This window comes from Triticum aestivum, chromosome 1D, assembly GCF_018294505.1.
Source record: "Triticum aestivum cultivar Chinese Spring chromosome 1D, IWGSC CS RefSeq v2.1, whole genome shotgun sequence".
In the NCBI taxonomy this organism is placed as follows: domain Eukaryota; kingdom Viridiplantae; phylum Streptophyta; class Magnoliopsida; order Poales; family Poaceae; genus Triticum; species Triticum aestivum.
This window is the reverse complement of record NC_057796.1, coordinates 467,364,325-467,391,798: the sequence shown is the minus strand read 5'-3', so window position 1 is coordinate 467,391,798 and position 27,474 is coordinate 467,364,325. Positions and strand designations below refer to the sequence as shown.

Genomic DNA, 27,474 nt, shown 5'->3' with positions numbered 1-27,474 from the left:
ACGCGCTCGGCCGAGATCTTCTGTGGCCGATTCGTCCCTTGCACCGCAACTGGCGACCGCAGAAGATCCGACCCCGACACCTGCTGCCGACACCGCTGGTTCTGGAGCTGCTCACGGATTCTCCTCGGGATCGGGGGAGGATCAACCCGATCCAGGCTTGGGATCCTCTGCGCCGGAGCTCTCTGTAGTGGCTCCTGCTACTACTCCATGTTGCACACGACTACAACAAGGGGTAACTAAGCCTATTGATTACAAACATATTACAAAATATGGGCTGGTATGTTCGACAGGTGAACCTGGAGAACCCAACACTCTCGAAGAGGCTCTTGGTGATGCAAATTGGAGAAAGGCAATGCAAGATGAAATTATGGCACTCAAGAAAAACAAAACATGGCACCTGGTTCCCCCACGACAAGGTAAAAACCTTATTGACTGTAAGTGGGTCTTCAGGATAAAAAGGAAAGCTGATGGAACCATTGACCGATACAAAGCTAGACTTGTTGCAAAGGGTTTTAAACAAAGGTATGGTATTGACTATGAGGACACGTTTAGTCCAGTTGTTAAAGCTGCTACTATTCGTCTTGTTTTGTCCATTGCTGTGTCCAGGGGATGGAGTCTACGACAGCTAGATGTTCAGAACGCGTTCCTCCATGGTGTTCTGGAAGAAGAGATTTACATGAAACAACCTCCTAGGTTTGTAAATGCACAAGCACCACTTCATGTGTGCAAACTTGACAAGGCCCTGTATGGACTGAAACAGGCGCTAAGAGCATGGTATTCTCGCCTCAGTGAAAAGATGCAAGCACTTGGTTTTGTTCCTTCAAAGTCTGACACTTCGTTATTTATCTATAACAGGTCAAATATATCCATATTTGTCCTCACTTATGTTGATGATATAATTGTGACAAGCTCATCTGATGAAGCAATAACAACACTGTTGAAGGACTTAAGTGCAGAATTTGCTCTCAAGGATCTAGGAGATCAACACTACTTCTTGGTATTGAGGTCAAGCAACACAAAGATGGTCTTCACCTCTCTCAAGAAAAATATGCAACAGACTTAGTAAAAAAGGCTGGTCTGCAAAGTTGTAAGCCTGCACCCACTCCTTTATCTAGCACAGAAAAATTATCTCTTGCTGAAGGAGAGCTTTTGGATTTAGAAAATAGTACAAAATACAGAAGCCTGGTAGGTGCACTTCAGTACTTAACACTTACCAGACCAGACATTTCATTTGTTGTTAACAAAGTATGTCAGTTCCTGCATGCACCTACTACAGTCCACTTGACTGCTGCAAAATGCATAATAAGATATGTGAAGAATACATTGAGCATTGGCTTAAATTTCAGAAAGTCATCCTCTACACTTATTAGTGCCTTCTCTGACTCGGACTGGGCAGGTTGTCTAGATGACAGACGCTCAACTGGTGGTTTTGAAGTATTTTTTGGACCCAATTTGATATCTTGGAGTGCAAGGAAGCAAGCCACTGTTTCCAGATCCAGCACAGAAGCAGAGTACAAAGCATTGGCAAATGCAACAGAAGAGATCATATGGGTGCAGTCAATTTTGAAGGAACTAGGTATGAAAAACACTAGAGCTCCATGTCTATGGTGTGATAATCTAGGTGCTACCTACCTATCAGCAAATCCAATCTTTCATGCTAGAACTAAACACATTGAGATAGATTTTCACTTCGTCCGAGAAAGAGTTGCAGATAAACTCTTAGATATTCAGTTTATTCATTCTCAAGACCAAGTTGCGGATGGTTTCACCAAAGCTCTACCCACAAGAAGTTTTGAAGACTTCAAGCATAATCTCAACTTGATGAAGTTGTGATCAAGGGAGGGTGTCAAACATGATATTGTTGCGTGTACAACAAGGAGATGCGCACACAACCAGGAGGATCATCAATCGTGGAGTAGTTAGTTAGCTAGGATACTTTGTAATCTTTATCTTCTCTTATCTCTAGTATTATTTCTCTCCAAGATGTATCCCAACAACCTGTACGCGTATCCGGGCTTGCAACCCAGCTATTTAACACGCAACACATCCGGCCAGGAAGGCTAAGACGTTTACCGCAAGTCGCACAAAGAGCTCATTTTATCTTAGTTCTTTTTGAGTCAACTGAAAGTATCTAAAAAATACCAAGATTCACGGATGCAATGTATGCATGTTGGAGGATTTAATCAAACAATACAGTGAAAAGATATTATGTAGTTCATCTATTGGATACAAGATATCCACTTCTTCATTTAGATGAAAAGACAGTTTGATCTACTGGGTACAAAAGATCCACTTGTTCATTAGATGAAAAGATCTTATGTACCTTTTTTTAGATTTAAAGATCTTATGTACTTATTTGAGTACTGCATAGCCAACTGGAGCTAAAAGATGCTTATTTTAATTTCTCATTGGCATGATCATAATTACAATCATAGGAAAGTTACTTTGCCTTTTTATAAAGTTGGGATATGTTTTTAACTCACTCAATACACCGGAAATCATAAAAAGTACTAGCTCAAGAAAGAATTACTAAAGGATGGAAAACCAAATGCAAACACATACGCAGTCCTGCACATACCCTCTCCATCAACCCAGAATTTTGATTCACAGAAATTCATTTCACTGCGGCATCCAAACAAGTCAGGTGCATCTAGTGAGCTAAAAAACTGAACCGGAAAGCATGATACCTGTTTTTTTAATAGAAAATGCATGATACATGTGGCTTCACTTGAATAAAATGGGCTGGGGCACCTTTCTCTTCGCCAGAAGCATTACTAAGCCCCAGCCCAGGGACATTTGCTTACCCTGTAAGAAATCTGGGTGAGGAAATAAGGGCGTGTTTGGTTGCCGTTTGCTACAGTTCCTGAATCGCATACACTTCTCAACCCAGCCTGGTTGAGCAAAAACAAGCCCTAATACGCTATCTGCAAGTTGTTTGCTTGCCTGTATCTAGTGTCCCTGCATTAGGTAATACGCAAGTGCACTTTGTTTGGTTGCCTGCATTGGCCCAAGCGGCACATAAACATGGCGTTTGGTTGCATATGGCGTACATGTTGTGCTTACCTTGTACCCTAGTTGGTAAGCTTACCCACAATGATCACACCTAGCACACCAACGCCACAACACATCAATGGCGATGAACTGGGCGAAGATGATGAAGTTCTTCAGCTTCAGCCCAAACTGACGATCCACCTTGACACCTCCAACCTTGCCACTGTCAACACTGCTGCCTCCGTGCTTTCGCACCCAGCCGGAGTAAGCTTGTTCTGTTGCCTGCCTAGTCTTGAACCCTCTATGGCTGCTATTGCTATACAATGCCACTTGTGCACTGGCTTCTTCCCATGAACTAGAAACCCCTGGAGCCTTACCGATGAACACGGCATACCACTTTCCCTAGCAATGCACAAGAGCAAGAGTTGAAGCAGCAAATCAATGGAGCACACAATTAGCAAGCAAAGTAGCACACAAACAACAATGGAGCAGAAGAGAATAAGTAAAGCATGCATGATCATACGGCATAGCAAGTTCTACCTAGCACTACATTGGTGTTAACCTACCACCACATCCAAAAGAGGGTGTCGTCCTACCACCGCAAGTTCACCATCAGCATGAGGGGTTAGTATATACCACCTCACCAAAATATACATACCATCAAATAGTTTTTGAGCCCTAGCTACACAGAATGTACATCGTCATCGTCATCGTCAACGTCGTCGCCACCGCCATCGCCGTCGGGGATCATGCACGCTCACAGGCAACACTACTCTAGTAGTAGTGCTTGCTCAGCCAGCTCCTGAGCCACAGCACCCTGTGAGCGTCGGCCATGACAACGAACGCAACACCCTGGCCCTTGTTGTCATCCCATGAGGCGCCGCTAAGGTCTCTCAGCTTGGACACTTGGATCCATCGACTTCTCCACTTCCTCAGGTGGTTGTACACCTGGGTGGCAGACACCTCCTGCCCACAGAACTCTAACACCTGCTTCGCAACGGTGTTCAAGTGCACCTCCTTGAAGCCCTTGTCAGTCCTAACTCCACTAGAGGTGAGCTCACACATCTTGTTCAGCACGAACATGGACATGAACGGCTGCCACTTCATGTTGTTCGACCTACCATCCTTCTTTGCCTTTGCTGCTGCTACCTTGAGTGCAGCGGCAGTAGCAGCAGCAGCGGGAGTTGGCTCAACGAGCACTACTGGCACATAGAGGGAATCAGACGCGAACACCTCTGAATCAGGTGCCATCTCGGACATAGGCTTCGAGTCCTCGACAAACGATGGAGCAAACTGGCCATCGGACAGGACAAGGGCCTGACTAAGATCTTGCGTCTACGTGGTCATGTCCTACAATCATAGCATGCATTGACAGTAAGCATAGCACACAACATACCGGACAATCCATGAAAGCAGGAGCATACATGTACATGGTTCATCACTATCATAGCAAGCACATGCTTCATCGCTATCATACTAAGCATACCAGACAATCTATGAGCAGGAGCATACATCTACAACAAACAACATGCTACAAATGCCAATAGCTACAAATCACAGATCTAAGCGCGAATCAACACAAGCACAAGGTTCAACTTCAAACTCTACTACTAATCTAGCCTACCACATGCTTGAACATCTAGCCCTACCACAAATTGCAACCACAACATAGCAATCAACCATATCAGCTCACATATCAGACCACTAATCAACCATGCATCTAGATCAAACCCTAGCTGCAGCTCAGATCTAGCTAGAAGGAACAGAGAGAAAGGGGGATTGAACTCACAGAGGCCATGGCTGCAGCTCGAGGACAAGGGGGGACGGTCATGGAAGATCAACGTCGGCCGGTGAAGGAGCGCCAACACCGTGGACCGTCGACCGATGAAGATGCGTCGCTTACCTGCTCGTTGGTGCCGATGCGCATCGGCGGGAAAGCTCGAACAGAGGGAGAATGGTGGCGGGAGTTGGGGCGGTGAGGGAGGGGATAAATAGGGGTGGACTCAGCGGGAGGTGAGCTGAAATCCTCCCGCCGATTTTTCGGTGACGCGGGCGAGCTCGCGCCATCTCCCTGCTCGCACGAGGGGAGAAGCGCGTCGCCCTCCCCTACCTCGCCCGAGCCAGGCTGACGAGTTACTGCCGATTCGGGCGTTTCCCCTGGGCCTGGCCTGGACGTGCTTTAACTTTCGTGCGATGCGGGCCGCACAGTAAATGCAGGCAACCAAACGGGCCAAGTTCTTCCCGCACGGGCCAGGCTGGGCCATATGCAGGCAACCAAACACGCCCTAAACATCTGTAGGTCGATTTCACCGCTAAAATTTTGCAAGCCAAGATATCTGTCAATTTACCAACCCAACATCGGCCACAAATACAAATTGCTATTATCAATGCAGAAGCATTAGTAAACCCCAGCCATTTGACAGGTTGAGGTTCTTGCCAAAAACATGTTTGGGTCAGAATTGAAAGCAGATACTTATCCGATTTGATAGCCAAGGAACACTTGTCCGTCACACATGTGGAAGCTTTTCTGCATAAATGGATGAACGACAAATACCATCAAGTGTGCAAACAAACTTGCCATAAGAAGCATATTGTTACCAAATTCAGTCTTACTAAACATGGCTCGCAGAAGGCGCACAACAACGTATAGGGTGTGCAGACACCACTGACCTCGTCAGCCGTGGGACTCCTTATGCTCCCCAAACCCAAATCGTATCCTTCAGTTGCATAAACTTCAACCCCACTAGGTGATCGATGTCCTAATTAATGTTGGGGTTGGCTCGTGCGAGTTTTCGACTATGTTGGAATTGGGCAAGTGGTTGCTGGAAGGTGGATTCGATGTCATTCCCCGACTAGTTTGGTTTGATGCGAAGGATATGGGAAGCATGGGGAAAATCCCCCTGTTGACTCGTTACAAAGACGAGGGCTATGGTGTTCATGTCGGCCCTGTTCACAGACTCATAATGCCCATATGCAATGGTGGATTCAATCCGATGATTCTTCGATGCAAGCCTTGGCGTTGCTGGTTTTCTGTTGGTAAGCAGTTTCATTGGCATCTGCAAGGGCCTCCATAGGCTAAGAGCATCTACAACCGGGCGCCTCAAATCGGCCTCAAACGCCCGGGCTGCCCGTCTGGTCACTGACCGGTCACGATTTTTTGACCCAGACGGACGCCTCAAACGGGCCTCAAACGCCGGGCTGACCGACACCCCTCATATCCAGCCCAAATATGAGGCGGATATGGGGTGACCCGGGCATGCCCGGGCGCGTCCGCCTGACAAGCCCGGGCCACCACCGACCCCACAGCTGTCCCACAAAAAACTCCATCCGGCTCATCGCTCCGAAACCCTAGCTCACTCACTCTCTCCTCTCGCTCCGTCCTCTCCTCTCCCCGCACAGTTTCCGATTGAATCCGGTGCAATGTCGAGCTCCAATAGCAGCTCCGACTCCTACCTGGATCTGGACTATGAGCTTGCCCTCCGCATCGCCTTGGAGCGGTCGAAGGTGGAGACCGGGGGTAGCTCCGGTTCTGCAACCTCGCCGTAGGTGCAGTTTCTCCGCCGGCACTCCCCATGCACTCCCCACGTGACTCCCACTAGACTCTGGTGAAGCGCATTCTCCGGTAAATACACGGCACTATGACCCGGGGACTCACCTTGATGGCTTCCTCTTCCACCGACATTGTGGCATATTCGGATGCAGACTGGGCTGGCTGCCCCGACACTCATCGCTCTACATCCGGCTACTGCGTTTACCTCGGGCCCTCGCTGATTTCGGGGTCATCCAAGCGACAGCCCACGCTCTCTCGCTCAAATGCTGAGGCGGAGTATCGGGCTGTGGCTAATGCCGTTGGTGAGTGCTCATGGATCTGTCAGTTGCTTCAGGAGTTGCTTTGTGAGGTTCACAAGGCCACGATTGTCTGTTGTGACAACGTCTTTGTCGTCAACCTCTTCGCAAACCCTGTTCATCACCGCCGCACAAAGCACAATGAGCTCGACATTCACTTTGTGCGTGAACAAGTGGCATTTGGGCGTATTCGAGTTTTGCATGTGCCTATCGTTCAGCATTTCACCGATGTTATGACGAAAGGCCTACCGACATCGACCTTTGAGGAGTTTCAGTCCAGTCTTTGCGTCTCCGACGACGCTTCGACTGCCGGGGGGGGGGGGGGGGGGGGAGGGTGTTGAACATGTATAGGACTAGGGACTTGTATTTATTCCTGCCGTATCTTCTTTCTCCCCTCGTATATTTGTACATCTTAGGAGACAAGTAGAGGCCACCCCCTGTATCTATATATGTGCACCATGCACCTGATTAATGAATTATCGATGCATGCAATCCCTTTCTTCCCAACTAACACAAAAAAGTACTCTCTTGGAGCATCTCCAATAGAAGATGTATAATTCGAGATGTAAAAGTAGGTGTTCCATAAATGATGTATATTTGGTGATGCAAAAAATGCCTTTTACATCTTCAAAAAAGTCCCAACATAGAGAATAGCCATCGTGACAGATATAGTCAAACATAGATAATAACAGATATAGTTTAGTAAATTTATTTTGGTAGCTTCATCAAGTAATTATCACAAAGATTAATTGTATCTACTAAAATTTCGTCTTTGCACAGGTGAAACCGGAACTACAAGAACGGGCTACTATTGTAGCTGCTACAAAGCTTTGTTTCAGAGTTGAGAAATACCAGGGATATATAACAAAACTAGAGAATAGCCACTTTCCTTTCAGATGAGGCGATTCAGTGCCCAGGCTTAGCTGCACCCGCAATGAACAGAATACTATAAAAAAAATTCCTATTTCTTTTTGCATGGAAGATAATTTGGTGCATGAGGTGCGCTCCAAATTTCATACCATTCGGACATCTGCTCTCGGCAAAAATGACAAATTTGGGGTCTGTGGAAAAGTTTACTGTTCATGTATTGTTCTGACCTATTTTGTCTTTTTGCCAAGACCTGCTCATATGTTCAAATGATCTGAAATTTTACGCGCACCTCATGCATCAAATTATCTTGGGACAATTGCATTTTTACCCCTAGTTGGTTCCTACCCACGGGTTTTGCCCTTACTTTTCGAGCTTGCTCAGTTTTGCCCTTACTTTTTCCGTCGAGGTCCCTCGAATGCCCTTTGACCGTTTGACCAAAACTTTAAAAATTCATAACTAATTCATATGAACTTAGAAAAATGCAAATAAGATATCAAAATGTTCAGATAAACATTACCTTTATGTGCACATCATTTGCATTCAGGACAAAAGCAGCCTTTAAACTACCTGAGGTAATTAATGATATTAACATTATTAAAAATAAAAAGGTATAAACAATATTTTTTTCATGAATAAAAATTACATGCAAATGTAGGTGATGTTTTCTGAACATACTGATATCTTATTTGCATTTTTCTGAGTTCGTATCAACTTGTTATGAAGTTTCCAAATAATGGTCAAAGTCGTTAGGACATTCTTAACAAGATGATACGAACTCAGAAAAATGCAAGTAAGATATCTGGATGTTCAGAAAACATCACCTACATTTGCATGTAATTTTTATTCATGAAAAAATATTGTTTATACCTTTTTATTTTTAATAATGTTAATATCATTAATTACCTCAGGTAGTTTAAAGGCTGCTTTTGTCCTGAGTGCAAATGATATGCACATAAAGGTAATGTTTATCTGAACACTTTGATATCTTATTTGCATTTTTCTGAGTTCATATGAATTAGTTATGAATTTTCGAAGTTTTGGTCAAACGGTCAAAGGGCATTCGAGGGACCATGACGGAAAAAGTAAGGGCAAAACTGAGCAAGCTCGAAAAGTAAGGGCAAAACCCGTGGGTAGGAACCAACTAGGGGTAAAAATGCAATTGTCCCAATTATCTTCCATGATTTTTTTTGGATTTTTCTATTTTTTTAGCATTTTTTGTGAATTTTCTCTTCGCCGGATGCAGCTGAGCCTGGGCTCAGAAATGGATATTCGCTTTCCTATACAATATTATCCCCAAAATACTGTCTAGTAGGAATATCATCATTTTCCTTTGTAAATGTATACATTATAATAGAGCACAAATAAATCATGCAATTTCATATCAAAGCCTAAGCTCACTTAAAACTATATTAATCCAAAGAATATATATTTAAAACTATATCAAAGCTACCTTTCATCTTTTTATAGGAAGGATGATTTAGAAAGATTTTTTTTAATGTGTGTTTTTTGAATTATTTTTTATTTCTTTAATCATTTTTGAGTTAATGAAACTGGCGATGTGGGGCTATAGTTTCCAGGTACAGTTTTTTTTTTTGAGAAACATTTCCAGGTACAGCATTTTTTTTTGAGGCAAATTTCCAGGTACAGCTTACCCGTAGCACTAGCAGCAGGCCGCCGTCTGCTCCCGCTCCACCGGTACCAAACAAGCCCGGTACGTGGATCAGGCCCACAGAAAATACGACACAGTCCCTCTCGTGGACGGCCCAGGTTACACAGGCCCGCTCGTACCCATCGCGCTCCCGTGAACGAGACGGACTCAGACCTCGTCTCGGGGCGCGACGGCCGCCGAGATCCGCGCCGCGCAGCCTCGCCGCCGCGTTCGACGAGGGAGCTCGGGCACGCAAGATCCGCGCCGCGCAGCCTCGCCGCCTATCGAGAGTCTGATTCGGAGATGTGCGGGATGCGGGCCAGCGGCGCGGCACCGCCGTGGGCAGTGGGGCGGACGCGCACCTCTAGGACGACCCGGACGGCGCCGCCATCCCGGCGCTCCTCGACTCCCGCTTCGACGGCGACAAGCTGGACGCCCTTAAGCACCTTCTCGCCCTCATCTCTCGGGGCGTCGACGTCGCCCACCTCTCCCCGCAGGTCCGGCTAGCGTCCCCCCCTCCTCTCGTCTCCTCTCGTTCCGTCTCGTCTCACGCCGTGGATTCAGGCGACGGAATTGCGTCTGTGCTTGTTGCGCAGGCGGCCACAAACTTGGCGGCTTAGTCGTTTGAGGTGAAGAAGCCCTCCTACCTGATCCACTACGCCCAACGCCGCCCTCATCTTCACTTCTCCCTGCAATGCGACAAATCAGAGCCAAATCAGTTGCATTGAAATGCAAGAAGAGAGAAGCTGGACATATCAAGTCTGTACCCTTCAAAGTTATTCACAGCCTTATTAGCAATCACGGAAAGAAGTCGTCTGCAAATCGATTTGGTTTCGTCTCTTGCGCAGGTTGGCACTTTTGGTCTGTGCGTGATTGCACTCATGATGCTGCACGGGGAAGAGATGAGCATCGCTAAGGTGCCCGGAACAGGTGGAAGCTACATGCACCAACCCAAATTGTCATTTAAAAGGTTGTGCTGCCGTGAGCTCTTGATTTTGCTTACAAAAGTGATGCCCAGAGTGATAACCCCTCCACCTTTTTGTCCTTCAGCTCTTCACCACGCTGCTGAACCCGGGCTCCAACGGGAACCACGTAGGCGACCTCCGGAGTCTCCGGGGATCGTTCCAGGATTACATGTGCAGCAACTATCAGCTGGTGGTCAAGCTGAACCAGCTGCTGGTAAAGCAGAAGGCCTCCCTGTGCTCATCCTGAGGTGTGCATTTCGTCGCCAGAATGCCTATGCGATATTTATCTACTCTACCTTCCTATGTATGTGTCTTCGCCACATCTCATGGCCTTGTTGTATCATCTGAAAATGAAAATGCACGCCCGTGTCATGGTCTAACTAGTACTATGCGTCACACTCAAGATGTGTCCCGGTGAGAACCAAATAGTTACTGTCTTAGATATGCGTACAGGTGGGACAAACGAGATGAGACGCGACGGATGAGTGGTTGCTGTCATGAACCAACAGTGCCCAACCAAAGTCAAGGGCCTCTTTGGCTAGTCTATAATGGGTTAGACATGTCACGTTTTTGCTAGGACCATCAACGTTCGCTCAACGGTATTGTCACTTTCATCTTGCGCAAGGACATGGGCTGCCCACCCATCTGATCTGAGCGATATATATGAGCCAGCGCTTCACTGTGTGTGTCCTGGCGTTTGGCCACTGGGGCTGTGTGTCCTCGCGGCATTCATGTCGATGTCACCGATCTCTTAGATGGAGACGGAGGGAGATAGAGATGTATATGTATGTCTTGTTGTTATTGGACGATGGCTCGATCGGTGGTGCAGTTTTGCCCGCTCATAGCATAGCATAATGTTTGGGTGCATTGCATGCAGGATCTGAGTGCCCTGGTCCTGCCTGTGCCTGCTGCTGCCCACGGTGCAGCGTTCTGGGGCGACATAATATCCAGCGTTTGTCAGGTTGAGGCCCTGGATTAGGTGCAGGGATCTATCTTGGGTCTTGCACTGTCTTGGCCGGTTTCCAACTGCCATGCACCTAGCTTTGGTCCTTGGCGTCAGACTTGTAAGCAGACCGACTTGAACCGGGTTATGCTTACAAGGTATAGGCATAGGTACAGGCAAGGTATAGGCAGACCGACTTGAGCGGTTATGTAAACAAGTCCTTCGAAATGGTGAGAAAACAAGGCGAGAAATTATGCGGAGTATGCAACTGCTCCGATCTATCTCAACTAATCACAGGCAGGAAAACAAAATTGCAAACAAAACTACTTGAAATGCAAGAATAATTGCAAACAAAATACTGAAAAATTGCTGTAAACTCTCAAGTAGTTAAACCTAGTACTACTCCTTCCTCTTGAGTCTTGACATATTCTCTCTTTTTCTCCAGTGATGTCCTCCCTTTCAATCACAAGCACTAGAGGAAAGCTGTCCCAAGTCATGGCTGATCCTGTGGTTGCTTTTCTCCCTCTTAAACCTCCCATCCGGAGGCCTGCTGTGCGGTCTTAGGTCTTGATTCTGGCTGTGAGTAATCCTAGTCGAACACGATCTTGATTCTAGCTGTGACTAATCCTAATTGAACAGACATGACACGTTTGCGCTCAGGCAAACTATTTTCTGAGGAAGTCTGAAACCTGTACAATGCTTCTCGAGTGAAAAACTTCTGTTTGCGTTCAGCATAGTGCATGGAGTGAAAAAATCCACAAAATTAAAACATGGCTGTGGGTAATCCTAGTCATATTCCAACCTGAACAGACTTGATGTTTTGCACTCGGATGTTTGATATTAGATTGTGATGTTGCAATTTAATTGTCTGAAAAAGTCTGAACCATATGCATTGTTTCTCTAGCGAAGAAACTGCACCTGCCCTAGTATAGTGCAGCGAGTGAAAGCATCGAGCTTTGCTTTGTGTGTGTGCTCGCACGGGATGCTGATGGTGTTTTTCCATTAATACTAATTTTGTAAATTTTGGAGCCATTTGCATGTACTGTCTATTGATTGTGTGCTATTTTTTTTCAGCGAGTAGAAAATGTTATTTTTCGGAAGATTCAAGGATGTTCAAGGAGTGACCAAAAGCATTGAAGACTTTGCCGAGCGAGGCAAGCAACCTACGCTAATCATGTTGAACCCATATTTGCATTACACACTTCGAATTATTTTTCATGCATAAAGTATTGTTTTACTAGTATTGCTATGCTAAGTAAGTTAGCTAGGGTTAAGCTATGCCCTATCTGCTTGATATTGACACCCCCTTTGACATTCTTAATACCCCTCCTTTCTAACCCTCTTGGGAAATAAAGAAGCCATCAGAGGTAGAGGAAACCCTGAATCACAAGGAAGTAGGAAATAAGACCAAGATCAAACATAGAAACTATTCACTAAGACTAGCATTCACAAAGGCAATCCACTCAGCGTCGTCGCCAGTGATGATCATGCCATCGACATATAGCATAAGAGTTCGACCACGAGCTGAAAGGTGGACATAAAGTGCAGGATCATGAGCACTCGCCAAAAACTAGCTGCGGTCACCATTGAGACAAACCAGACACGAGGGGCTTTCTCATGCAACTCACCATTAAGAAATGCATTCTTGGCATCAAGCTGAGAGATAGACCAGTGGCGAACAAATATCATACTGAGAAGTGTGCGAAGAGTGGTCATGCGTGCCATAGGAGCAAATGTCTCATTGTAATCACAACCATGTTCTGTTGAAAGCCACGGGTCACAAGATGAGCTTTGTAACGCTCAAGTGAACCATCAGAGTCTAAACCTTGTAGACCCACTTACAAGTTAACACGTGATGGGATAGGCACGGGGAGGAAGGGAAATGTGATCCCACATGTCGGCGCGCTCAAGAGCAGCAATCTCCTATGACATCACATGCCGTCGCTCGGGAAGAACACGACGACTCGGTAAGAAGTCGTCTCGGGAAGAGCGACGTCAGAACACCCATAGCGGACAATAGGCGGAAGCGGGCGAGCACGGAAGCCATAAGCAGGTTAAGCTGGAGGAGGTGTGTTGCCAACAGAAGGAGACATAATAGTTGAGGATGGCGCATCTAAAGAATCCACGACACACTAGTTACTAATGTAGTAAAGAAGAGTACGAGGGGGAATCACCGGGAAAGCCGCAGGTGACGATGATGTGGGGTCTATAACAGTAGTATGGGAAGACACGGTGGGACGGTAGACGGGTGATAGGTGTATCAGGAAAAAGTTAGGAAATATCCTTGATGGGGGAGGCCGAAGGAGAGGATAAGCGTGGATAGAAAGGACGAGACTCGTCAAAAGTCACATCCCGAGGAAATGCGCATCCATCGACCGATAGGATCCCAACACTGATAGCCCTTGTGCTCATCACTGTAACCCAAGAAGACACATTCAATAGACTGAGCAGTCAGTTCGGTGCATTCACGGGGGTGGGGGGCAACAAGAGCGTAGCAAATGCAATCAAACAAACGAAGCGATGAGTAGTCACGAGAACGATCAGAAATACGTTCGAGATGAATGTCATCCTACAAAGTAAGGAACGCTGAATGTTGATGAGGTAGGTTGAAGTAGAAACAACCTCAACCCAAAAGTGTGATGGAAGTGAGGCAACGATCTTCAACACATGAGCCGCCTCAAGAAGTTGACGATGCTTGCGCTCGACAACAACATTCTGAGCATCATGTCCACGCCAAGAGAACCGAGCAAGTGTGCCCTGCTCGGCAAGGAATCCGCGCAACAAACGACAGATAAAATCATGAGTAAAATCTGCATGGAAGACACAGATAGGAGTGGAAAACACGGTATGAAGCATTGCTGATTTGCTGCAAACTTCTTACAAACAAATAAGACCTCACCACAAGAAGGCATAAAATATATCCATGTGTGTCGAGAGATAATATAGTAGCAATAGCCTCCTTTCGAGGCAAAGGGAGCTGGACCCCAAACATCAAGTGAACAAGATCAAAAGGACGCTGAGACACAGTCTCACTATGAAGATAAGGTAACTGAACCTTTTTGGAAAGCCGACAAACCTGACAGTCTAAAGACACTCCTCTAGAGCATATCCAAGGACACGTCGAACTAAGGATGACAGATGAGAGCCACATGAGTGACCAGGACGATGATGCCACAAAGAGTCGGTAGGCGAGGAGAGGCGGAGAGACTGGCGGCGGTGTCATCAGAGGGAAGGTGAAGCCAATCAAGGTCCCGAATGACCTGGGAGTTATAGCGTCGAGGGCCAGCAACAAGTAGACCATCCGCGTGAGGATCCTAATCAGAACAAGAGTTAAAGTCAAGAATAACCCTACAACCAGAGTTAACAATCTAACCACCTGAAATGAGTTGCATGGGTCGATGAACATGAGCAAAACAAGGAACATGAAAAGACAAAAGTGCTAAGAGTGCCTCGACTATCGACTGGGAGGGAAGTTCCTAAGAACATGAACATGAGAATCTGGAGGTCGAATGGCCGACAAAGTTGAAGAATCAGACGAAGAAGCACCAGGCCGTAAAACTAGAAGAAGTGGGTGTCAAAGTCTTGCAATTTTTGTTCCTCGTCGATTTGGCTTGGCGTCCTTCCCTTGTATGCGGATTATGTGTCACGAACTTGATGTCGCATCCTACGTTCCCTTGTTGGGGGCCCTTGGCCCCGGCGACAGGTAGCGTCGTGCACACATCTTGTGGGTTAGACATTGCGGTGCCGACTGCCCCTGCTCTTGCTCTGCCAATAGGTGGTGCTCGAGCGTTCGGCTATGGCGGTGCCCAACAGGGGAACACGGGTTGTGGGATCGAGGCAGCACACAAAGCAACCCGTAGCCAAGCAAAGGATGCCCAACCGGACTGGCATGGAGCGGAGAGTGCATGAGGGGTGTGGGGGAAGGGGTGAAAATGTCGCCGGGAGCGGATTGCCACCGCCGTCATATTTTGAACCTGGAGTTGAGCGGTGAGGGGATGACGATAGGGGAAGCGAGGAAGGCAGGAAGAGGGCACCTGGAGTAGAAAGGCATCATCCACCCTATGCCTATGTGTCAGCTGCGATGGTGGACGGTTGTGGGTTGTTTCGATGTCTTCACGTGGATCTACTACTCGGGATGGCATGACATGGTTGTTGTGGACTAAGGTGCCACAACTATTGTGTTGTGTGGGTGAGTTTGGAGAGATAGAAGTCATTGCGCTCTAGTCTAGGCCTTCAATTGCACCATGTGCAACTTATTTCGAGTTTTTGCGTTCTCAAGCTTAAGCCTTTCTCTGATCCAAACCTAGCCCAAGAAACCCAGCCTTGCTATTAAAGTTCTGAAAGCATGGACTTATATCGATGTGCTTAACTTGTGGAATTATAAGAGCACCGCTTAAGCACCAACAACTTTTGCCTGGAATAAAAGCCAACATGAGATTGTGATTGTGTGAGTCAATCATGTTACATCCTTAAGCTCCAATATACACCAAGTTGGGTGGTGCCATGCGGAATTTGTTTTGAGGAGTTATGATTGGATGAGATAGTTTGATGGTGATATAGAAGTGATATTCAGGAGATAGTCGAAGATGTTCGGTGGATTATGAAAACTTAGGTCTAGTTGAGCATAGTGATTATTATATTGGTGGATAAGCAGATATTTAATTAATCTTGGAACAATTTGGATTTAGTTAGGTGATTGTGATTTTGAATCAAATTTCATGGTGGATAAATAACTTCAATAGTACATATACAGATCCATAGTCGGTCATTAGAACTTGTGGTTTATATTGGATTTAGATAACCACGAAATTGGAGTTTATTTAAATCATGGCTATGATGTTGGTGGATTGCTCTGTGTTAAATTCACACCTTTGGAGATTGAAGTTGAAGAACTTTAGGGTGTAGTATGATCAACCTTGGATATATTGGATTTATATAGGTTAGATGATAGTTAGCAGCATCAATCATGATTATGAAATTTGGTGGATTATTAGAGCATCTGGGATTGAATTAGTAGTATAAGGAAACAAGGATCTTGGAGTAACACAACTTGTGTTTCCTTTAGGTCAGAGTGACAGTTAGCAGCATCAATCATGATTATGAAAATTGGTGGATTATTGGAGCATCTGGGATTGGATTAGTAGTAAGGAAACAAGGATCTTGGAGTAATACAACTTGTGTTTCCTTTAGGTCAGAGTGACAGTTAGCAGCATCAATCATGATTATGAAAATTGGTGGATTATTGGAGCATCTGGGATTGGATTAGTAGTAAGGAAATAAGGATCCTGTAGTAGCACAACTTGTGATTTCTTTAGGTTTAATGATATAGCTACTTGGATTACAGGATGGAGATAACTTGGGCACTCAGATTTTTGATGTTTTGATCTAAGCTTAGTAGCTTGCATGTGCCCCATATGGATATAATCATGGATATGATACATGTGTATCAGAATTGTTAGACCTACGTGATTTTGTTGTCCCTCCCAAAGAATGTTACGAGTACAAGATCATTATGGGAGGATGGTTTGGATTAATTCGGAGAGATGACCATTTTGATAGTATGTGATAACCTTTGTGGGAGTTGGGCCATGTGAGTCTCACAACAGTTGGTGTCAAAGAAATGGTGTTTAAGTGTTATGGTGAACTTTCACCCTCACATCCTAACCCTATCAACCTTAAGTCTCACCAAGCCATGACTTGGTCGAGCTACGACAACAGAGCTGGATATGAACGATGTGGCCCTTGACCTAATCCTTACCCTACCAAGCTATTTGATGAACATCATGAATAACATGTTTGTGAGTACCTGGACAAGTTTCTTGCGATGACCTCTTGGTCTATTATCCCTCGGAGGAAGATCATAGGCAACACCCGAGAATGATTTTATGTGGATTTAGTTTGGTGATTGTGATATTGAGGAGATAGTCAAAGATGGTACGAGATTTTACGTTTAGTAGGTGAGCATGTCATTAATACGTTGGTGGATAAACACGTTTTTATTTAATCTTGAAACAATTTGAATTTAGTTAAGCGATTGCGATCTTGAATCAAACTTCATGGTGAGTTTTGAGATTTTGGATGAATATACTTTGGTGATTGTGATCTTGTGGGGATAGTTAAATATTTTCGATGGATTATGAGATTTTAGGTCTAGTAGCTGACCTTGGTGATTATCAGATTGGTGGATAAACAAATATTTAATTAATCTTACAATATTTTCGTAGTTAGGCGATTTTGGTTGAATATACTTTGGTGATTGTGATCTTTAGGAGATGGTCAAAGATTTTCGATGGATTATGAGATTTTAGGTCTAGTCGGTGACCGTGGTTATTATTAGATTGGTGGATAAACAAATATTTAATTAATCATACAATAATTTGTTAGTGAGGTGAATATGATCTTGAACCAAATTTCACATCGCATTATGAGATTTTAGGTGGATCTAGTTAGGTGATTATGTTCTTGATAGTCCCAAGATGTTTGGTGGATTATGAGATTTTAGGTCTAACTGGTGAGCATAGTGATTGTTATATTGGTGGATAAACAAATCTTCAATTAATTTGAACAATTTGGATTTAGTTAGGTGATTGTGATCTTTAACAAAATTTCATAGTGGATTATGAGATTTTAAATGGATTTAGCTAGGTGATTGTGATGTCGAGAAGATAGTCATTGATGTTCGATGGATTATGAGATTTTAGGTCTAGTAGGTGAGCATGATGATTATTACATTAGTGGATAAACAAATCTTTAATTAATTGGAACAATTTGGATTTAGTTAGGTGGTTATGATTTTGAATCAAATTTCGCGGTGGATTATGATATTTTAGGTGGATTTAGTTTGGTGATTGTGATCTTGAGGAGATAGTCAGAGATGTGAGGTGGATTTTGCGAATTTATGTCTAGTAGGTGCGCATGGTGACTATTAGATTGATGAATAAACAGTTCTTTAATTAATCTTGCACTAATTTGGGTGATTGTGATCTTGAACCGCTTGAGATGAATATCACCTTCCAGAGCAAGGAAGACTGAATGTTCATGAGGTAGGTGGAAGTAGAAACAAGCTCAACCCAAAAGTGAGGTGGAAGAGAGGCAACGATCTTCAACGCACGAGCCACCTTCTGAGCATAGGACCAACATTTTGAGCATCAGGACCACGACAAGAGAACTTAGCAAGTGTCCCCTAGTCAGCAAGGAATCTGCGCAGGAAATGATGGATGAACTCACGAGCAAAATCAGCATGGAAGACACAAATAGGAGTGAAAAACTGGGTTTGAAGCATGACGGTAGATTAGACCTCACTACAAGAAGGCATAAAATATATCCATGCTTGTCGAGAGAAATCATCTATAAAGATAATATAGTATTAATAGCCTCCTTTTGATGCAAAGGGAGGTGGACCCCAAACATCAAGTTAACAAGATCAAAAGGATGCTGAGACACGGTCTCGCTATGAAGATAAGGTAATTGAACCTGTTTGCCAAGCCAACAAACCTGACAGTCTAAAGACACACTGCTAGAGGCATATCCAAGAAGGCCACATTGAACTAAGGATGGCAGATGAGAGAGACATAAGTGACCAAGAAGATGATGCGACAAAGAGCCGGTAGACGAGGAGAGGCAAAGAGACTGGTGGTGGTGTCAGCAGAGGGAAGGTGAGGCCAATCAAGCTCCCAATGGACCTAGGAGTTATAGCGTCGAGGGCCAGCGACAAGTCGTGCATCTGTGTGATGGTCCTAATCAGAACAAGAGAATGATCCTACAACCAGAGTCAACAATCTAAGCACCTGAAATGAGCTACATGGGTCGAGGAACATGAGCAAAAGTAGGAACATGAAAAGACAAAGTGCTAAGAGTGCCTTGACTATTGACTGAGTGGGAAGTTCCATCAACAGTAAGAACATGTACATGAGAATCTGGAGGTCAAATGGCCGACAAATTGGAAGAATCATAAGTTATATGAAAATATGCTCCAGTACCAAAGATCCATGGAGATGTACCTAGTTGTGTAAAAAGTGGTCTCTCGTTACCAGAAGAATCAGTAGTAGAACTTGTCGATGGAGAACCAAAAGAAGCAGCTATCAGGCACTAAAGTTGCGTAATCTTCAGTGTGGTTATGGGCTCATTGACAAAGAAGCACTAGACGGTGAAACTAGAATAAGTGGATGTTGCAGTCGTGCAATTTTTGTTCCTCGTCGATTTGGCTTGGCGTCCTTCCCTTGTATGCGTGTTATGTGTCACGGACTTGATGTCGCATCCTACGTTCCCTTGTTGGGGTCCCTTGGCCCCGGCGACAGGTAGCGTCGTGCACACATCCTGTGGGTTAGACATTGCGGTGCCGACTGCCCCTGCTCTTGCTCCACCGATGGGTGGTGCTCGAGCGTTCGGCTATGGCGGCGTCCAACAGGGGAACGCGGGTTGTGGGATCGAGGCAGCACACAAAGCAACCCGTAGCCAAGCAAAGGATGCCCAACCGGACTGGCATGGAGCAGGGAGTGCACGAGGGGTGTGGGGGAAGGGGTGAAAATGTTGTCAGGAGCGGACTGACGCCGCCGTCAGATTTTGAACCTGGAGTCGAGCGGTGAGGGGATGACGATAGGGGGGAGCAAGGAAGGTAGGAAGAGGGCACTTGGAGGAGAAAGGCATCATCCACCCTATGCCTATGTGTCAGCCGCGATGGTGGACAATTGTGGGCACTTCCGATGTCTTCACGTGGATCTACTACTCGGGATGGCATGACATGGTTGTTGTGGAGTGAGGTGCCACAACTATTGTGTTGTGTGGGTTAGTTTGGAGAGATAGAAGTCGTGTTGCGCTCTAGTCTGGGCCTTCAACTGTACCAAGTGCAACTTATTCCGAGTTTCTGCCCCCTCAAGCTTAAGCCTTTCTCTGATCCAAACCTAGCCCAAGAAACGCAACCTAGCTATTAAAGTTCTGATAGCATGGACTTATATCGATGTGCTTAACTTATGGAATGTAAGAGCACCGCTTAAGCACCAACAACTTTTGCCTGGAATAAAAGCCAAGATGAGTTTGTGATTGTGTGAGTCAATCATGTTACATCCTTAAGCTCCAACATGCACCAAGTTGGGTGGTGCCATGCGGAAATTGTTTTGAAGAGTTATGGTTGGATGGGATAGTTTGATGGTGATGTAGAAGTGATATTCAGGAGATAGTCAAAGATGTTTGATGGATTATGAGAACTTAGGTCTAGTTGAGCATGGTGATTATTATATTGGTGGATAAGCAGATCTTTAATTAATCTTGGAACAATTTCGATTTAGTTAGGTGATTGTGATTTTGAACCAATTTTCACGGTGGATAAATAACTTAAATAATACATATACAGATCCATAGTCGGTCAATAGAACTTGTGGTTTATATTGGATTTAGATAGCCATGAAATCGGAGTTTATTTAAATCATGGTCATGATGTTGGTGGATTGCTTTGTGTTAAATTCATGCCATTGGAGATTGAAGTTGAAGAACTTTAGGGTATAGTTTGATCAACCTTGGATATATCGGATTTATATAGATTAATGATAGTTAGCAACATCAATCATGATTATGAAATTTGGTGGATTATTAGAGCAACTGGGATTGGATTAGTAGTATAAGGAAACAAGGATCTTGGAGTGACACAACTTGTGTTTCCTTTAGGTCAGAATGAGAGTTAGCAACACCAATCATGATTATGAAAATTGGTGGATTATTGGAGCATCTGGGATTGGATTAGTAGTAAGGAAGCAGGGATCTTGGAGTAGCATAGCGTGTGTTTTCTTTAGGTTAAATGATATAGCTACTTGGATTATAGGATGGAGATAACTTGGGCACTCAGATTTCTGATGTTTTGATCTAAGCTTAGTAGCTTGCATGTGCCCATATGGATATAATCATGGATATGATACATGTGGATGTGAGTTGTTTGACCTAGGTGATTTTGTTGTCCCTCCTCAAGAATGTTATGAGTACAAGATCATCATGTGAGGATGGTTTGGATTAATTAGAAGAGATGGCGATTTTGATGGTATGTGATAACCTTTGTGGGAGTTGGGCCATGCGAGCCTCATAACAATTGGATTCGGAGAAGTGGTGTTTAATTGTGTTATGGTGAACTTTCACCCTTACACCCAAACCCTATCAACCTTAAGTCTCACCAAGCCATGACTTGGTCGAGCCACGACAACAGAGTTGGATATGAAGCCCTTGACACAATCCTTACCCCACCTAGCGATTTGATGAACATCATGAATAACATGTTTGTGAGTTCTTGGATAACTTTGTCGTTGTCATCATTGATGACCTCTTGGTTTATTCACCCTCGGGGGAGGATCATAAGCAACACCTGATAATGATTTTATGTGGATTTAGTTTGGTGATTGTGATATTGAGGAGATAGTCAAAGTAGTTATGAGATTTAACGTTTAGTAGATGAGCATGTAATTATTATGTTAGTGGACAAACATGTTTTTATTTAATCTTGGAACAATTTGAGTTAGTTAAGTGATTGTGATCTTGAATCAAATTTCATGGTGAATTTTGAGATTTTGGTTGAATATACATTGGTGATTGTGATCTTGAGGAGATGGTCAAAGATTTTTGGTGGATTATAAGATTTTAGGTCTAGTAAGCGACCGTGGTGATTATTAGATTGGTGGATAAATAGATATTTAATTAACCTTACAATAATTTGTTAGTTAGGCGGTTTAGGTTGAATATACTTTGGTGATTGTGATCTTGAGGAGATAGTCAAAGATTTTCGATGCATTATGAGATTTTAGGTCTTGTCGGTGACTGCGATGATTATTAGATTGGTGGATATGCAGATATTTAATTAATATTATAATAATTTGTTAGTTAGGTGAATATGATCTTGAACTAAATTTCACGATGGATTATGAGATTTTTGGTGGAGTTAGTTAGGTGATTGTGTTCTTTAAAAGATAGTCAAAGATGTTCGGTGGATTATGAGATTTTAGGTCTAATTGGTGAGCATAGTGATTATTATATTGGTGGATAAAAAAATCTTCGATTAATTTTGAACAATTTGGATTTAGCTAGGTGATTGTGATCTTTAACAAAATTTCATAGTGGATTATGAGATTTTAAATGGATTTAGCTAGGTTGTGATGTTGAGAAGATAGTCAATGATGTTCGGTGGATTATGAGATTTTAGGTCTAGTAGGTGAGCATGATGATTATTACGGTGGTGGATAAAAAGATCTTTAATTAGCTGGAACAATTTGGATTTTGTTAGGTGATTATGATTTTGAATCAAACTTCATGGTGGATTATGATATTTTAAGTCTAATAGGTGAGCATGATGATTATATTTTTTGTGTGCATGACCGAGGAAGAGGAAGGAGGCGAGTTGTTGCTGCTGCTGTTTGAATTGGAGGCTGTTGCTGCTTGCACTTGAGGGTGATCTGTTGTATGCTGGATCTGCTGTTGTGTTGCTGGTTGAAGAAGAGGAGGAAGAAGAAGAGGGGTTTTTGCTTGGTGCTTGCTGTTGCAACTGGTGATGGAGTGCAGTGCTATGCTGCTGCTGATTGGAGAAAGGAGAGGTGCTAGAAGCTACCTAGGAATCTAGATCGGGACCAAATTGTCTGGTAGGTGTTGTGGTCCTGAAGGTGTGTTGCTTCTAGGAGTTGTTGCTGCTGCGTGCATTTGTTTACCGGGGGAGAAAGGAAAATTTGCTATTGCGTGTGGATGTTTTAGGAGGAAGGCTAGCTGCTGCGTGTGGCTGCCTGGGAGGAAGATGGCAGGTGGTGAGGAGTCCAGGGTCATCTTCTGTCACCGACCTCGAACAGGAAGCTGGAGAGTACCAATTGGAATTGGACCCATGATTCGATGCGGTCGGATGATGGATGTTCATGTGGTGCAGAGGAAGGAGGAAGGCACATAGGAGATGGAGTGATGAGAGGAGATGTAGCTAGGTGCAGGTGTTGGTGGCTACATGCCTCGGCAAGGAGAGTCTCGAAGGATGCCCTGCTCGCTGCCATCATGGAGGAAGTTGTGCTGTGTGCACATCAGGCCTCTGCCGAAGCGTCCATTGATGATTCGTAGGCAAGGGTGGCTCACATGATGAACATGACAACCTTCATCAGGGATGTCAAAGGTAGAGATCTTCGAGGAGAGGACAAGTTTTTTTTCGAGAAAACGCAAAGGACCTTTGCGCTTCATTGCATTGGAGGTACGGGAGAGGACATGTTACATCCGCCTAGGAGGAGAGGACAAGTTTCGCTTGGTATTTTCATCCTTGGTTAGTTGATGCTTTATGATTTGAGCTTCATTGTTGAAGCTTAATGTGTTAGGTCCATCTGGCTCTTGTTCTTAAGATTGGAGTAGTTGCAGATTTCTGTTGTTAGATTGGATTACTTGCAGATTTCTTTTTAGCTGCATTAAGTTTACTATGTCAGTCAGTGTTTGGTTATAGGAGTACATTTCTGTCAGTCAGTTTTGTGCCTGAGAGCAAATCAATTGGTCCGGGCCTGGTCAAACCGCTATTGCTTGAGCCAGTTCTGGGATGGTGACGCCTTGAAGAGTGTGGTCAAAGCGAGCCAGGACATCACCACCCCCACGCCCATCATTTGATCATCAATTATACACTGCAGCGTCAACATTACTTTTAACCATCTTGGCACTGACAATGATGCCTCACACCTAGAGATAGACACCGGGAAAATAAGACCGCTGTTGGATCATATCAATATGAGCCTCCTTCCTGATGTTATGCACAATGCTTGACGATACAGGACCGCCTTTGCTGTTCCGAGCCTCGTTGCGAGCGTGCGTCCCCATAGAAACTGACACCTGACAGCAATAGCAGTGGGTGTTTCTTCTTCTTTTTGACTAGAGTTGTTTCGACAGTAACTTGGATTATGAGGCAATGAATGTTTTCAATTCACTATATATCTTGCGGATACTTTGAGCACCTCAAAGCACTGGGTTTGTCTGATATATTACTGTTAGGCATTCAAATGTACCAGATTAAGGGAAAGAAAGGCTACTTACCTCCAAATCTGTGTTGCTCCCAAGCATAGCGTTGTACAAAAATGCAGCAGCGGCTGCAGGCATGTCAAACAAGTGATTTGATTTGATTTGCAGCAAAAGACCAAAAAGGAATTGTCCCTTGAGAACTTGGAATAAGTGATCATAACTAAGAATTATATCAGTAAGTGTAACTGTCCTGAAGATGATAAGCGTTGCACTGCCCCTCAGCTATTGTTTCTGTTTCCGTGGAGCAACGGTCATAACATTTGGAGACCTGACGTCGCCGGCATGTCTCATATGATCGCATATTCTCATGGCTGTGCACTAAGCCTGTGTGAACAGAACATTTGTCTGACCATCTCGCTTCGCTTGCTCAGAGACACGGATGTTCTCATGGTCATGCAGTCAGGCCACCAACGGCAGCGAGTGTGAACATTTGTCTTTCGACCAGTATGAACTACTCGGATAGATGGCTGCATGGTACCGCTGGACACTCTTGAGTACTCTATTGTTAATCTTTAAGAATGCACTGACATATTGTCTCTAATTACTGTCAGGCATATCTATTTTGTTAGCATGACAAGAAAGAGAAGAAAACAAATAACTAGGAATGTATGATACAAGCTTCTGAGCAGACGTTCTTTGATAGGAATTGAACGGTGTTATCTGTATAGGTGTCGACTTTGGTGTTTCACCGTTTCTAAGGTAAGCTATTTGTGTGACAAACTGACATCTCTAATACTGTTTTGGCCTGAATCATCAATTCTGTTGCACATACTATTTGTGTGGGATTACAATATCTGATGCTCTGGACATGTACAGAAAAGTGAGGCACCTGCTTATTGAGAAGCCAGTGCCTATGGTGAAAGTCTAAATTCAGAATATATGCCTGGACTACTTGAACCTTTTGCATAATTTTTTACTGGCAGTAGTTCAACAATTTACAGTTAGCATTTTAAGAAAGAGTATTTGTATGTGCATCTTCAGCCATGTTTCTTCTCTTTTATGTCAATGCAAGATCTTACAATTTTAAATGAGGTGATTGACGCATGCTTTCCGATTTTCTTAAGGAGGTTCAGGTATGCATTATTTGTCATCTCCGAGTTTAAACAATGCCTTTCATGTAACTGTATTTGTTTGTCATCTCCGAGTTCAAAGAATCATTCAAACCAAATGCTTAATCTTGATAACGCTTTTCAGTTGTACGATTACTTGTTCCAGGATTTGTTCATTTACTTGTTGCAGCCAACAACTCTCTAATACGTATCTTGTATCAGGATCCGTTGATTACTTATTTCAGGACCTGATCTTCAATTTGCCTAGTGTTACACAGAGCAAAAATCTTCTCGTGGCTGTAACTTGCTCTTATGCATTACTGTTCTTTTTTTTTTATCAACTACTCCCTCTGTTCCTCATATAAGTCTTTGTAGAGATTTCATTATGGACTACATACGGAGCAAAATGAGTGAATCTACACTCTAAAAGCATCTATATACATCCGTATGTGGTCCATAATGGAATCTCTACAAAGACTTATATTTAGGAATGGAGGGAGTAGCTAGCTGTTGCCTGCGGTGCAAATTTTGTTTCCTGTTGTTGACTTGGAACGTTTCATGCAGTGAGGAGGTTCTCAACAGTCACGAGCTCAAGTATCCTGTAGCCTGTAGGTGATTTTGGACTTTGGTTTGGCCTAGCATTTATAGTAAACTAAATTCTGAGTAACATGTATGCTGATAATAGTGAAGACAGTCAAACACTTCATATTGCAAAAAGTTGTCGTTTTCAAATTTTGTAGTACTGCAGTACTAGGATGTTTGTTGAACTGGTGGACACATGTGGGTACAAGCGAAGCGAGATGGTGCCAAGTCAGACAGGGAACAATGACTTGCTCTGCTGACTGCTACTGCTGCACTGGTGTTGTCTCTGGTCACTTCTTTGATCCGGCGACGTAAAGGTTGTGTCTCTGTGTGTGTGCAGTAGCTGTACATGGTCTGTGTAAGCCTTGGTGCTGTTACCCCATGGCATTGGTTGTCTTTGGTCATGTGTGATGCTGAAGCAAAGAACAATGGTATATACATGTTCTAAAGCAACAACTCTTTAAGAGTGATCATTGTTTACATGTAGAAGTTTGTTTCTCTATTTGCACTACTTTTGATCTCTATACATGTCATTACTTAGATTAGCCACTATAGTGTTTAGGTAGAAACCCAACTTGAAGCACACTACTCCCTCCGTTCGGAATTACTTGTCGCAGAAATGGATGTATCTAGATGTATTTTAGTTCTAGATACATCCATTTTCAAGACAAGTAATTCCGAACGGAGGGAGTAGATGATTATTGGCATGGTAAGGAAAAAATTTAGATAGTTTCAGAGATTATTAGTCTACTGAAACAATCACGAAAAAAATGTGAACACATTATTTTTCTCGCTTTTCTTTGCCATTCATTGCCTAATCATCTATCGGGTACGTAGTATGTTAGTTCAAATACATATACAACTTTTTTTCAAATACATGATTACCATTTTCTTTCAAATACAGGCTTTGATGTCTATTTTTGCATAAGTTTTGTAAGTTCTTCATATACATATGAAACATAGTATTTTGCAATTACGCAAAAAACAATTTGAATTACACAATCATTTTTACAATGTAACATCTTTTAATTTTTTTTAAATGTCACATACAGTTTTTGAAACGCTTGAAGATATTTTAAATGTCATGAACACTTTTTTAATGTTGTGAATATTTCTTTACAGTAACGGTTGCAAAAAAACCACTGTTTTTTCACATTCACAATGGACATAATTAAATTTTTGGGAATATTTGTATTTATAATTTTTCATAATATAAAAAATAAAAAAATCAAAGGGAGGAAAAATAACACGTACATTTTTTTAGGCATGTACATGTGATTTGCGCGTGGCAGGGAGCAGAGTCACGGACTCCCTCGAGCAATGGGCTGCCTAGCCCATATACAGAAGCGCTGTAGGCAATCCGTCCTTCCAACTGGCTACAAGCGAGCTATAGCCATGACCTGGCAGGCGCGTGTTCATGGAGTCATCTGGGATGGCAAACCACCTCAAACAAAAAAAAAACTGGGATGGCAATCCCTATTTTCTGCTCCTTGCGGCAAATTGCCGACCGATCGCAGAGGCAAAGCGAGTCAACGAGGGTACACGGGCTGGCTCGAGTCATCATGTGGCCTACATGGATCC

General features: G+C 43.8%; 1 long non-coding RNA gene across 2 annotated transcripts; it reads left to right on the top strand.

Annotated features, from left to right (window-relative positions):
* The first annotated feature begins 9,356 nt into the window (after window positions 1-9,356).
* LOC123183030 (uncharacterized) lies at window positions 9,357-26,476 on the top strand. 2 transcript variants are annotated; one of them, XR_006492400.1, is made up of 5 exons: window positions 9,364-9,852; window positions 9,952-10,325; window positions 10,406-10,568; window positions 12,338-24,736; window positions 24,814-26,476. It is a non-coding gene; the product is annotated as an uncharacterized lncRNA (long non-coding RNA). The 2 variants fall into 2 exon arrangements; XR_006492399.1 differs by lacking the exon at window positions 24,814-26,476 and having other exon boundaries at window positions 9,357-9,852; window positions 9,920-10,325; window positions 12,338-12,941.
* Window positions 26,477-27,474: the final 998 nt, after the last annotated feature.